Source organism: Ovis aries, chromosome 12, assembly GCF_016772045.2.
Source record: "Ovis aries strain OAR_USU_Benz2616 breed Rambouillet chromosome 12, ARS-UI_Ramb_v3.0, whole genome shotgun sequence".
Classification (NCBI taxonomy): Eukaryota; Metazoa; Chordata; class Mammalia; order Artiodactyla; family Bovidae; genus Ovis; species Ovis aries.
In genome coordinates this window covers 11,726,343-11,739,476 of record NC_056065.1, presented here as the reverse complement: position 1 = coordinate 11,739,476, position 13,134 = coordinate 11,726,343, and the positions used below count along the sequence as shown (strand labels likewise).

The following is a 13,134-nucleotide window of genomic DNA, read 5'->3' as shown; positions in this document are numbered from 1 at the left end:
GAAGGGGTGCCTTTGACTAACTCGCCCAAAGAGGCCCCTTGTGCCCAAGCAGCCCTGGGGCTGTCACTATTTTCTTCAACCAAATGACGCTAAAAATCCCACACATTCTTGGAATCCACTCTAAAAATTATCTAAATAGAATGTGGTTCATGAACCAATTAAACCATAGAATTCTTTTGAACATGCTTTGAACTTAAGTGACTGTAAACAGTTTCAAATTTTTTGAATGATTATCCTTTCACAAAGATAAATATTATAACTATTTTACAAACCTTAAACTGACGAAGTTGAATGCAGCAAGTTAATGGAACAGAAAAGCAACTGACTGGAGAGAAATTATCTCAATGACAAATACCATTAACAAATGCACCTCAAGACTGTTCAAAATTTGGAACTCCCTGGTAGAACTCCCAAACTCCCTGGCGGTCCAGTAGTTAGGACTCTGCTCTCACTGCCAAGGGGGCAGGCTTAAATCCCTGGCTATGGAATTCAGTTCCATTCAGTTCAGTTGCTCAGTTAAGATCCCACAAGCCATACAGCACGGCAAAAAAAAAAAAAAAAAAAGCATTCAAAATTAAGAAGTAACCTAAGTAGCCTTTGCCCTACATTTCCTAACAGTTTTCAACAATAATCTTCTTAACATTTGAACCAAGTAAAGCAATGGAGTGCCAAATCATTGAGTCCCACTTTCTTTCTAACTACATCCTTTATGAAAATAAGCTAACTGAACAAAAAAATTAGGATCACAAGATTAAACCATGTGCTAAATGAATATAAGACAATTTGGAAGTAAGTACTCATGAAAGAAGCAAATAGTGATATTCTTTTTTAGTAGTTCCTTATTTCAAAATTCTTCTTAAAAAATTTCATCCAGGTTAACAACCTAAGTTTGCAACCAGTTCTTGAATAGTGAGGATATCTATGAGGTGGCGGGTGAAGGTGGTGAATAGATGCCTTTCACTTATGCAAGAACCATGTGTTTTTTAGCATTTTCTGTTTTACAGCACGTAATGAGCAAGTGCATGACCTTTAGAAGCTTTCTTATTCTACGGGAAACTAAAATTCTTGTCACACATCAGGATTTTTACAAGAGCAGTAGAATAACGTTTTGTTTCTTTTTGAATTCTGTTGACAAATTTGGTCTCTGAGTGATTTTTGTGCAGAGAATATATGTTCAGATGTAAGTGTTGCTTATTATCTTTTTGTTCCTCAATTTGCTCTTGGGTTTCCTAGTTACAAAGCATTCATCCCACTGACATTCTCTTTGTAAGTAGCCTTAAAAACCTGTGTGTGTGTGTGTGTGTGTGTGTGTGTGCGTGCGTGCGTGCGTGCGTGCTATGTGTGTGTGTTTTCAGTCACATCCAACTCTCCGTGACCCTATGGACTGTAGCTCACCAGGCTCCTCTGTGCATAGAATTTTCCAGGAAAGAATACTGCAGTGGGTTGCCGTTTTCTGTGCCAGGGGATCTTCCCAACGCAGGGATCAAACCAATGTCTTCTGCATTGGCAGGTGGGTTCTTTACCACTGTGCCACCTGGGAAGCAAAACCTTCTGCATTCTTAAGCAAAGGAGATGTGGTCATTATTGGTATATATGCATATTTTTCATTTTTAAAGCTCCATCAAATAGAGCCAGTAGTAAAGTACATTTAAAACTACACTTCAGAGGTTTGGGAACCCAGTCAATCAGATTATATTTAGAGTAAATTAAAATCATCTGTTATTTTTAAATGCTTGCATTCATATACTCCCAGAAAAAAAATCAAATTTATGCTTAATAAAAGCAAAATTTCTAATGAATTCAAGTTCATATTCATATGTGATGTATTCCTTAAATAGTAATATGCAACTGACATTTGTTTGAGCTTCTATCATCTATTCAGAACAAACACTTAAGCATATTCTGGTATATATTGCCCTTTGGTTCTATATTGATTGTCTTTGCTAAGGTTAAATAACATTATTTCTTTCATCAAATCTGTACAGACTCATAACTAATCATATAAAATAATGTAGCAGAAAGCAAAAGAATTTTAAACCCCCTAACTTATGGAAACCCTAACATATAGAAATCATTTTCTGAATATTCTTTGACTAGCACTATGGATATTTTTCTATATATAAACATAGAAGAAATGATGAAAAGTACATAGATGATAAATGTATAGGTTTTTTTTAATGGGATCCTACATACATGACATTTTAAATAAAAATTATTTAGTTAGACTTAATGAAATAAAGAATAAATTGAATAGATACACTGGCATTAAAATATAAATATTTCTTTCACACCTAACATAAGTTCACAAGAGTTCTCTAGAGCTGAAAAGAGATGTAAGAAATCACACTTTTGGCCTAGATTTTTAAAATTTAAGCAGTATGTGTTAACCTCGTGTTCCATAAGATGAGAACTGCCCCTTCTACTTCTTCCCTTTTCTTCCCACTCACATTGGTTAAGTATATTTGGCAATAATTAATATCAATTTTATTTGCTAAATTATTTTCATATTGCCTCAAGGCACCTATCTAGCTGGCTGGTTGGATTTATGACATCAATAAGTGAGTGGGGGAATTCTACCTGTTAAAAATATGTTACGTGAGTTGCAAAATAAATTTATTTTTAATTTATGGCATGAATAATTATCCTAAAAGACAAAACATTTTTGTTTCCATAGACAGGCACTTAAGAGACAGATGAGTTTTTCCTCTTCCAAAAATCTAGCTTTTGAAATTCAAGAGGCAAAGCCATGAAGAAGGAGCAGGGCATAAAGTTTACACCATAAAGACAAAAGTATGATGAAATAATAGCTAGTAACAACACAAATATAGAAAAATTTGCATCAACTGATAAGAGAGAATCAGAAGAAATGGAACTCTACCTTGAGTATTTCCTGGCCCTGTGAGATAGGGGTCACCCCATCCCCATGTCCTGAGCAAGCACTAAAGTTTGAGATGGATAATTGAAGCAGATATTGTAGGTGCCCATCCCATATCACTTTAAGGTTCACCATTCCCATGAACGCTGTCCTAACAGTTTCAAGATGTAACAGTCTGTTAACTTGGCCTGCACGCTTCCTCCAGAGGCCAGATCCTGGTTAGCCCTCTCTCTCTAGTTCCTGGGAGTTAGTCTGGGAGCAGCTTTCAACCAATAGCTGATGGGAGGTGGTGATAAATACGTCTGCTCCTTTGCCTCTTGGTGGGGTAATTTTAAGGTGTGTTCTACACTATCTCCTACAGTTCCTCGGAGTAATTGAGTCCCATTTACCTACGGTAATGAGCTGAACAATTAGCCATCCTTTGTTTTTTTCACTTCTCTGCCACTTCACCATTCTATGTTTCCTGGGATCATATCTAAAATTACCTCCCAAATGCCTACACCCAAGTCTTTGCCCCAGGATCTGCTTCTGTGTGGTCCCCACCTAGAGAGTAGAGAAAAATAAAAGGTTTATGGGGAATCTGAGAAGAGAAATACACCATGCTTTTCTGCTTAAGTGATAGGTTCTCCTCTGAGTTCTCCAGAAAGCAGATTCTGAGCTGAAGTTTAGGGTTCAGTTCAGTTCAGTCGCTCAGTCGCCTCTGACTCTGCGACCCCATGAACCGCAGCACGCCAGGCCTCCCTGTCCATCACCAACTCCCAGAGTTTACCCAAACTCGTTGAGTCTGTGATGCCATCCAACCATCTTATCCTCTGTTGTCCCCTTTTCCCGCCTTCAATCTTTCCCAGCATCAGGGTCTTTTCCAATAAGTCAGCTCTTTGCATCAGGTGGCCAAAGTATTGGAGTTTCAGCCTCAGCATCAGTCCTTCCAATGAACACCCAGGACTGATCTCCTTTTGGATGGACAGGTTGGATCTCCTTGCAGTCTAAGGGACTCTCAAGAGTCTTCTCCAACACCACAGTTTAGGGTACAGGATGTTTAATAAAAATTCCTGGAATCAACACTTGTCTAAAGGAGACAGGAGCAGTACTGAGCCCAGGAAGAAGGTTAGCAGAAACTCAGGGAGGGTCAGCCAACTTCGCAGGGAGCTCTGGAGCTAAAATGACTTCTTTCCCACCTCAGTTAGGATGTCATTGGATGCAGCTGCTTTCCAAAGTGTGTGGCCTTGGGTGAAAAGGATGTCTGCAACTGAGCCAATCTGAGAAAGGCATGACAGCTTAAGACAGCCCTGTCCCTCAGTACAGCCGGGACAGGGCAGAGGGTCCCTCCTGGAGGAGGATCCTAAGAATTACACCTTGGTGTCCACCGTGAACTCCTTCTGTTCCTCAGATCCACTGAGTCGAGGAAGCAGATCCTTCAAACTTCTCAAGGTCCAAGCACGTATATGATAAATGACACCTTCCCAAACTCTGTTTGTATGACTGCTATAGATACATGATAGACAGATGGTAGAAAGAAAAGCAGGAAGGAAGAAAGGAAACCTTGTCAGAGTTCTCCAGAGAAACAGAATCAATAGTTTGTATACATGTACAGAGAGGGGGGGCTGAGATTTACTTTAAGGAATTGACTTCTGTCATTGTGCAGAATGGCAAGTCCAAAATCTGAAGGGCAGACCAGCAGGGCAAAGACTCAAGGAGGAATTAATACTGCAGTTCAAATCCAAAGGCAGTCTGCAGGGCGGAATTTTCTTCCTCAACTGATGTCCACTTTTTTTCTCTTGAAGTCTTAAACTGATTGGATGAGGCCCATCCACATTATGAGGGTGATCTGCTTTACTCAAAGCCTAGTGACTTAACATTAATGTCATCTAAATAATACCTTCAACAGAAACATCTAGACTCATATTTGACCGAACAGCTAGGTACCGCAGCCTAGTCAAACTGACTCCTAAAATCATCACACATCTGTACATATCCTCACAGCAGGTAGATAGGCATTGTATCATTTGCCTTTTCCCTCTCGTTTAGCTCTCAGGTATTACTTTTTTACTGCAGGCGCTGTACCTGTCTTTCTGGCTTCTCTTTCCCCTCTGTTTTGATTTCCCGTTTCTAACTTCAATGCATGATACTGGATGCTTGGGGACGACTCAGAGGGATGGTACGGGGAGGGAGGAGGGAGGGGGGTTCAGGATGGGGAACACGTGTATACCTGTGGCGGATACATGTTGATGCATGGCAAAACCAATACAATATTGTTAAGTAATCAACCTCCAATTAAAATAAATAAATTTATCTTTTTTAAAAAATAAATAAAAAAGAAGCATAGTTCTGAGTGCAAAGTGAAAAGAAAATGCCTGTAAATGACGGCCCAAGTGCTCACCCATGAGTAAGAGGATTTTAGTTTGGGCGTGTGGATTTTGTGCTACTGCATTTGGCATCCCAGAAGTCTTCCTTATTTACTTTTACATTTCTATTTATACTGGCGACTGAATTTGCCAGACACGTGATAGGTAATAATAACAAAGAGGTTTTATAAGAAGTTATTACTTACCCATTTTTAGCACAGAAAATATATAGAAAATGTTTATTAATCTTATGAAATCTGATAATTCAAAGATAACAAGAATATTTTCATTAATGGAAGGGACTCAATATTTTGTTTGATTTCTACTCAGCTATTTAGAAGATGATTAATATTTTTATCAATTCTCTTTTGTAGAAGTTTTTTGTAGAAGTTTTCTTTTGTCCCAAGTTTCTATGTCAACACTAGAGACCATAATCAAGATGGAAACTAGTCATCATTTCAGCTTCCTGGAATTTATCAGAATTAATCTTTGAATATATTATACCAAAATGTCAAAGGCATTTAATAGGGAAAGTAATACAACGATTACTAACATTGAATCAGTACCATCACTATTTCCAAATCAATAATGGAAAAATAATTCAAATGATCTATAAATAAGGTCATTTGTGATTCATATCTAGAACTGTTGCTTGTAAGTAATATGTGGTTTATCTTCTCAGCTTTTGTCATGCCTGTAAAGCAATAGGCAAGAAGCCAGACACAGACAGCACTCCTCCAATCACTGATATGAAGAAAGCTCTTTGTTATGAGCTAAAAGTTACGTCTTACCTTCAGTATTTGTCTGCCCTTAAACTGTCCCCTTTATCATGTATTGTAAGCAGGTCAGGCCCAATTACAACCTCTTTACTTACTGTTATATACGCCACTTCCTGCTATACATGTGACTCGAGAACATGTTTTCCTACTAACAAATCGGCCGCTTCTCATGTTAGAAAGTACTAGGTTAAGGAAAAGAACAGTGGGAGAACACTTGCGAAAATCAGTGAATGTGACCTCCAATGGCACTCCAGGTTAAAAATAGACTGGCTTTTAATTATTTCCTTTGAGGGAAATAAAATAACCAGGGCACTTAAAAATATTCCTCAGGCTTCTTTCCTCAGAGCACTATCTGAAAATACCCCTAGTGTCCAGTCAGGCAGTACTGTAAACACTCAAAATCAGAGTTTCTGCCTCAGACACTGTAAGGACCAGAGAGAGGGCTTGTCAGCCCAGGACACCTAGACCTCATCTACCGCTCCTGCCATCCTCCCTGCAGGGCTGACAGGCACCAGAATTTCCATCTCATCAGCCGGTGCCCACAAGGTCATTTTTCAACAATGTGCATTTTATTACAAGCACTGTGTACTTTTCATTCAAGCCAGCTAATTTCCCTGAGTCTGCCTTGACCTAATGTTAAGAGAGCTGAACTGTTCTTTGAGCTCCACTCTGCTCTGAGATGCAGGAATCTATCCATGACAACCTTTGACTTACGCCAGTACTGTTTGTTCATCCTCCCAGCAGAAGGATGCCTCGTGGACCCCAATCTTCTGTGCCCATGCTTGAGGCACACTCTGACAACAAACAGGCCAAAGTGTATTCAAGCTGGTATCAACTTGTATCACGACCCTTTCACATATGCGTAACATAGAGCTGTAACCAGAGTTCTTGCTAAAAAAGAGCCATACATTTATCCCCTAAGATTAATCATTTCATTCCCCATAGTGAAAGATATACAGAATAAGCCCCCAGCTAAACTACCAAGGCTGCAAACTGTCCCCAGAATCCATTTTCAGGCTGGGCTCAAAGCATCCCTTTTCTCCATCCTCCAAGAAGGAATCCAGACAGTGCAGAGTTGAAGTCTCACACTCACACTGGCCTGGGTGTGTAGCCAGCTCTGGCAAACCCTGGCTCCAACAGCCACCAGCTCTGTGACCACCGGGAAGTCATTTAAAGCCTCCATACCTCAGTACTTCAAATGCATGGAGCTACAAGGATAATAATGGGATTCTTCTGAATATTCAGTGAGTTTGTCCACATGAAGTCACTAGCAAGATACCTGAAACAGTGCAATGCTGATCCTTGATCAAACTGTCTACTCACAGATTTAAAAAAATAAAAAGAAACTTTAAAAAGGCAGTGGACCTGTGAATGTAACTCAGGTTTGAGAGAATTAATATGGCTCTTTTTCGCAGTTCCTTATATAAGGATGATTAATAGTAACATTTCTCTGCCTCCACCACTGGGCATGTCCTTGCATTTCTCAGAACTCAGTAACACAGTCCTTGCACTTCCTGCTCCTCCTGTGTGCCCAACATTCACATGCGGTTCCTTCATGTCTCCTAGCATTCTGCTGAGAGGTCACCATCCCACAGAGAAGGTTCCCGACCACTTGCTCCAAAACAGCACCCTGTATGGATCGCTATTCTTCACGGCATTAGGGCCACCTAATGGTTCATTAGGTATTGATTTCCTCGGAGTCTGCTCACCACATGTGAAGACAGGGACTTCCGTTCATGGTCTTCCCTGCATCTGTGACAGCGACTGGCACATTACAGGTACTCAAAAATATGTGCTAAGTAAGTAAGCGCTGTTACTGAATGAATCCTCACCAATCAGTTTATACAGAGGGACAGTAATATTTAGTGTGTGTTAGCATGCGAGGTCGGAAGTGGAGCTTGGTTCCCTGACAGGACACTCCCAGCTATATCCATACTAAGACCCAACAGCAAAAAAGACACTTCTTTCCACTCTGACCCTAGGTTGGTTTGATTTATTTCCAAAAGCATAAGTATTTAAGATTTTCTATGGCCAAAAACAAGACAGGAAGGTGATGGTGGTTGAGATCATGAACTCCTTAATGCAAAATTCAGACTTAAATTGAAGAAAGTAAAACCACTAGACCATTCAGGTATGACCTAAATCAAATCCCTTACAATCATATAGTGGAAATGACAAATAGATTCAAGGGATTAGATCTGATAGACAGAATGCCTGAAAAACTACGGACGGAGATTTTTGACATTGTACAGGAAGCAGTGATCAAGATTATCCCCAAGAAAAAGAAATGGCAAAAGGCAAAATGGTTGTCCAAGGAGGCCTTACAAATAGCTGAGAAAAGAAAAGAAGCAAAAGGCAAAGGAGAAAAGGAAAGATATACCCATTTGAATACAGAGTTCGAAAGAATAGCAGGAGAGATAAGAAAGCCTTCCTCACTGATCAATGGAAAGAAATAGAGGAAAACAATAAAATGGGAAAGACTAGAGACCTCTTCAAGAAAATTAGAAATAACAAGGGATCATTTCATGCAAAGATGGGCACAATAAAGGACAGAAATGGTATAGATTTAACAAAAGCAGAAGATATTAAGAAGTGGTGGAAAGAATACACAAACTATACAAAAGAGATCTTCACGACTCAGATAATCATGATGGTGTGATCACTCACCTAGAGCCAGACATCCTGGAATGTGAAGTCAAGTGGGCCTCAGGAAGCATCACTATGAACAAAGCTAGTGGAGGTGATGGAATTCCAGTTGAGCTACTTCAAATCCTGTAAGATGATGCTATGAAAGTGCTACATTCAATATGCCAACAAATTTGGAAAACTCAGCAGTGGCCACAGTACTGGAAAAGGTCAGTTTTCATTCCAATCCCAAAGAAGGGCAATGCCAAAGAATATTCAAGCTACTACACAATTGCACTCATCTTACATGCTAGCAGAATTCTCCAAGTCAAGCTTTAACAGTACATGAACCATGAACTTCCAGATATTCAAGTTGGATTTAGAAAAGGCAGAAGAACCAGAGATCAAATTGCCAACATCTGTTGGATCATTGAAAAAGCAAGAGAATTCCAGAAAAATATCTACTTCTGCTTTATTGATTACGCCAAAGCCTTTGATTGTGTGGATCACAACAAACTGTGGAAAATTCCTCAAGAGATGGGAAAACAGACCACCTAATCTGCCTCCTGAGAAACCCCTATGCAGGTCAAGAAGCAACAGTTAGAACTGGACATGGAACAACAGACTGGTTCAGAACTGGGAAAGGAGGACGTCAAGGCTGTATATTTGTCACCATGCTTATTTAACTTATATGCAGAGTACATCATGAGAAATGCCAGGCTGGATGAAGCACAAGCTAGAATCAAGATTGCCAAGAGAAATATCAATACCCTTATATATGCAGATGACACCACCCTTATGGCAGAAAGCAAAGAAGAACAAAAGAGCCTCTTAATGAAAGTGAAAGAGGACAGCGAGAAAGCTGGCTTAAAACTCAACATGCAAAAAGCTAAGATCATGACATCTGATTCCATCACTTCATGGGAAACAGATGGGGAAATAGTGGAAACAGTGTCAGACTTTATTTTGGGGGGCTCCAAAATCACTGCAGATGGTGACTGCAGCCATGAAATTAAAAGGTGCTTGCTCCTTGAAAGAAAAGCTATGACAAACCTAGACAGCATATTAAAAAACAGAGACATTACTTTGCCAACAAAGGTCCATCTACTTAAAGCTGTGGCTTTTCCAGCAGTCATGTATGGATGTGAGAGTTGGACTATAAAGAAAGCTGAGCACCAAAGAATTGATGCTTTTGAACTGTGGTGTTGGAGAAGACTCTTGAGAGTCCCTTGGACTGCAAGGGAATCAAACCAGTCAATCCTATGGGAAATCAGTCCTGAATATTCATTGGAAGGGCTGATGCTGAAGTGGAACTCCAATACTTTGGCCACATGATGCGAAGAGATGACTCATTGGAAAAGACCCTGATGCTGGGAAAGATTGAAGGCAGGAGGAGAAGAGGATAACAGAGAATGAGATAGTTGGATGGCATCACTGACTCAACGGACATGAGTTTGAGCAAGGTCTGGGAATTGGTGATGGACAGGGAGGCCTGGCATGCTGCAGTCCATGGGTCACAAAGAGTTCAACAACTGAGTGACTGAACCGAACTGAATGGCCATAAAAAGACTGAAATTACTCTATATTTTATAATCATTGTTAAAGTATCACAGGCTCAGTAGATATAAAAAAACACAACAAGGTTTGAAACACCAGTTGCTCCCAGCTGACAATTAGGTTGTTTGCTTGGCTCAGTTAGGTACATATATCTTTTTCATTCTGTTCTACAAGTCTTGCTATAAAAATCACAGTGTGTTAAATGCATCTCAGCTTGCATTCTATGTGGTTAAGTTTGCAAATAAGAGGTCAAATCTGTACTATGTATTAATTAACTTAGATAATGTTCATGTTACTTAACAAGCAAAGTGTACCAGCCATGGGGAATTCATGGACAGAAGTGTGATCACTCACTGTCTGTGCACTGGGGCCAACAAGTTGCTTCCCGAGTCTCAATCATACTGGCAGAATGGGCTCACTCTATCCTTTTCTCAAAGATTAAATACCTTTATTATGGATAGTGGGCTTCCCTGGTAGCTCAGATAGTAAAAAAAAAAAAAAAAGAAAGAAAAGAAAAAAAAGAAAAGAAAATCTGCTTGCAATGTAGGAGACCAGAGTTTGATCCCTGGGGGAATATCCCCTGGACAAGGGAATGGCCAGTGTTCTTGCCTAGAATTCCATGGACAGAGAAGACTGGCGGGCTACAGTCCTTGGGGACACAGAGAGTCAGATAAGGGGTATCCTAAATCAATGTTTGCTATGTATTTTTTCTCATGCATTTTTTCCTCATATTGTGAATCATCTCACAATATGATTCAGGATGATGCTTGTAATAATTGCATGGGACTCCTATCCTGAAACTTTCCTGACTTTATTTTCATTTGAATAGAATTCCTGTAACAGAAATAAAGGGCAGTACCAAGAAAACTATTTTACAAATGAGGAAGTGGTAGTTACTTACCCTAGGTTCAGAGTCTAACTGAAAAGTCAGGACAGAAGAGTTTCTATCAGAGCCTACTGTTAAAGCTTCAAAAAGAGAATAATTTCTTTCCTAGCAAGATGTTCAAACTTATCAGTTGATCCCAAGATCATTTAATTCTCTTTAGCTTTGTGCCAGCACCAGTTGCTATTTATCACCAGACTTGGAAAGGGAGAAAGAGGTTGGAGGGATGGCATGTAGATTTCTTTAAACTAAATTGTCTTATAGCATTATATTGATATTATGTATAGAACATAATAATTGGATATATGTATGTTTGGGGAAATGATTACATAAATAAATTTAGTTAACATCCATAACGCATAGTTAGCAACTTCCAAATACATAAAACAGTATGGTTAACTATAGTCATTGTGCTGTAAAGTACAGGATTCATTACCTTATAACTGGAAGTTTATTACTTTTGACTCCCTATGCCCATTTCACCCAACTCTCCCTCTGACAACTTCCAATCTCTGTATCTATGAGTTCAGATGTTTTTAGATTCCACCTATCTGTGCGATTCATTTCACTTAGGCTAATGCCCTCAAGGTTCCTATTCATACTGTCAAAAATGGCATGATTTTCTTCTTTCTAAACTAATTTTCCATTATTTTATTCATTCACCCATCAGTGGACAATTACTTGTTTCCATGCATTGGTTATAAACAATACTGCATGAATGTGGAGGTACAGATACATTTTTGAGAGAATGTCTTGTTTGCTTTGACTAACTACTGAGAAGAGGAATTGCTGGATCATATGGTAGTTCCATTTTTAATTTTTTGAGGAACCTCCACACTGTTTTCCATAATGACTGTACCAACTTACATCCCCACCAACAGTGGAAGGGTCCTCTATTTCCCAAGCCCTTGTCAACATTTGCTACTACTTGTCTTTTTGATAATGGCCTTTCTAGCATGTGAGAAGTGGTATTTGATTGTTGTTTTGATTTGCACTTTCTTGATAATTAGTGATGTTAAGCTCTTTTTCATATATCTATTAAAAAACATCTGCATGTGTTTTTTGGAAAAACGTCTATTCAAGTCCTCTGCCCTTCTTGAAATCAGATTGTCTGGGTTTGGGGGTTTTGCTTTTTGTTTGTTCGTTTGCTGTTGAGCTGTATAAGTTTTTTTGTGTATTTTGGATATTACCTTATCAGATGTATGTTTGTAATTCTTTTCTCCCAATCAGTAGGTTGTCTTTTCAATTTGTTGATGGTCTCCTTTGCTGTACACAGCATTTTAGTTTGATGTAATCTCACTTGCTTACCTTTGTTTTTGTTGCCTTTGCTTTTGGTGTCAAATCCAAAAATATCATTGTCAAGACAGAAGCCAAGGAGCATATCCCCTGTTTCCTTCCAGAAGTTTTATGGTTTTAAGTCTTAGATTCAAGACTTTAATCTATCTTGAGTTCATTTTTCTGTATGGAATATAAAAATGACAAAACAGAAACGTCAATTAAATAGAGTTGGGAGGCCAGAATGGGGAGCTCTCCTGATAGCAGAGCCCAGCAAGAAGAAAGACCCTTATTATTTCCTGGCAAGGACTCAGCCAACGAAAACACATGAACTCTCTGTTTACTATAATCCTCCCAACTTCCTTTCCCTCCTATAAAAGTATCCTTCTTTCATTGCTGTATGGGGACTTTCATGTAGCTCACCATAGTTGCAGGCCTTGAATTACAATTCTCTACTGATCCCAAATAAACCCACCTTTGCTAGAGCAATATCTGGCAATTATTTCAGGTCAACAGGTGTAAGATAGTGGTCCAGTTTCATTCTTTTGTATGTGGCTTTTCAGTTTTCCCAACACCACTTATTGAAGATACTGTCCTTTTCACTGTATCTCCTTAGGTTCTTTGTTATAAATTAATTTACCATATAGGCATGGGTCTATTCCCAGGCTCTCTATTCTGTTCCATTTATCTGTGTGCCATACCATATTGCTTTTATTACTGTAGTTTTGTAGTACAGTCTGAAATCTGGGGGTATGATAGGTCCAAGTTTGTTCTTTTTCATGATTACTTTGGCTA

General features: G+C 39.2%; 1 long non-coding RNA gene across 2 annotated transcripts in view; it reads right to left on the bottom strand.

The window, feature by feature from the left end:
• Positions 1-13,134, bottom strand: part of LOC105611804 (uncharacterized) — a 175,460-nt gene that overhangs the window by 62,196 nt on the left and 100,130 nt on the right. For both annotated transcript variants that reach the window (XR_009595661.1, XR_009595660.1), the window contains one exon: positions 12,373-12,522. This is a non-coding gene — a long non-coding RNA (uncharacterized LOC105611804). The remainder of the gene's footprint in view (positions 1-12,372; positions 12,523-13,134) is intronic.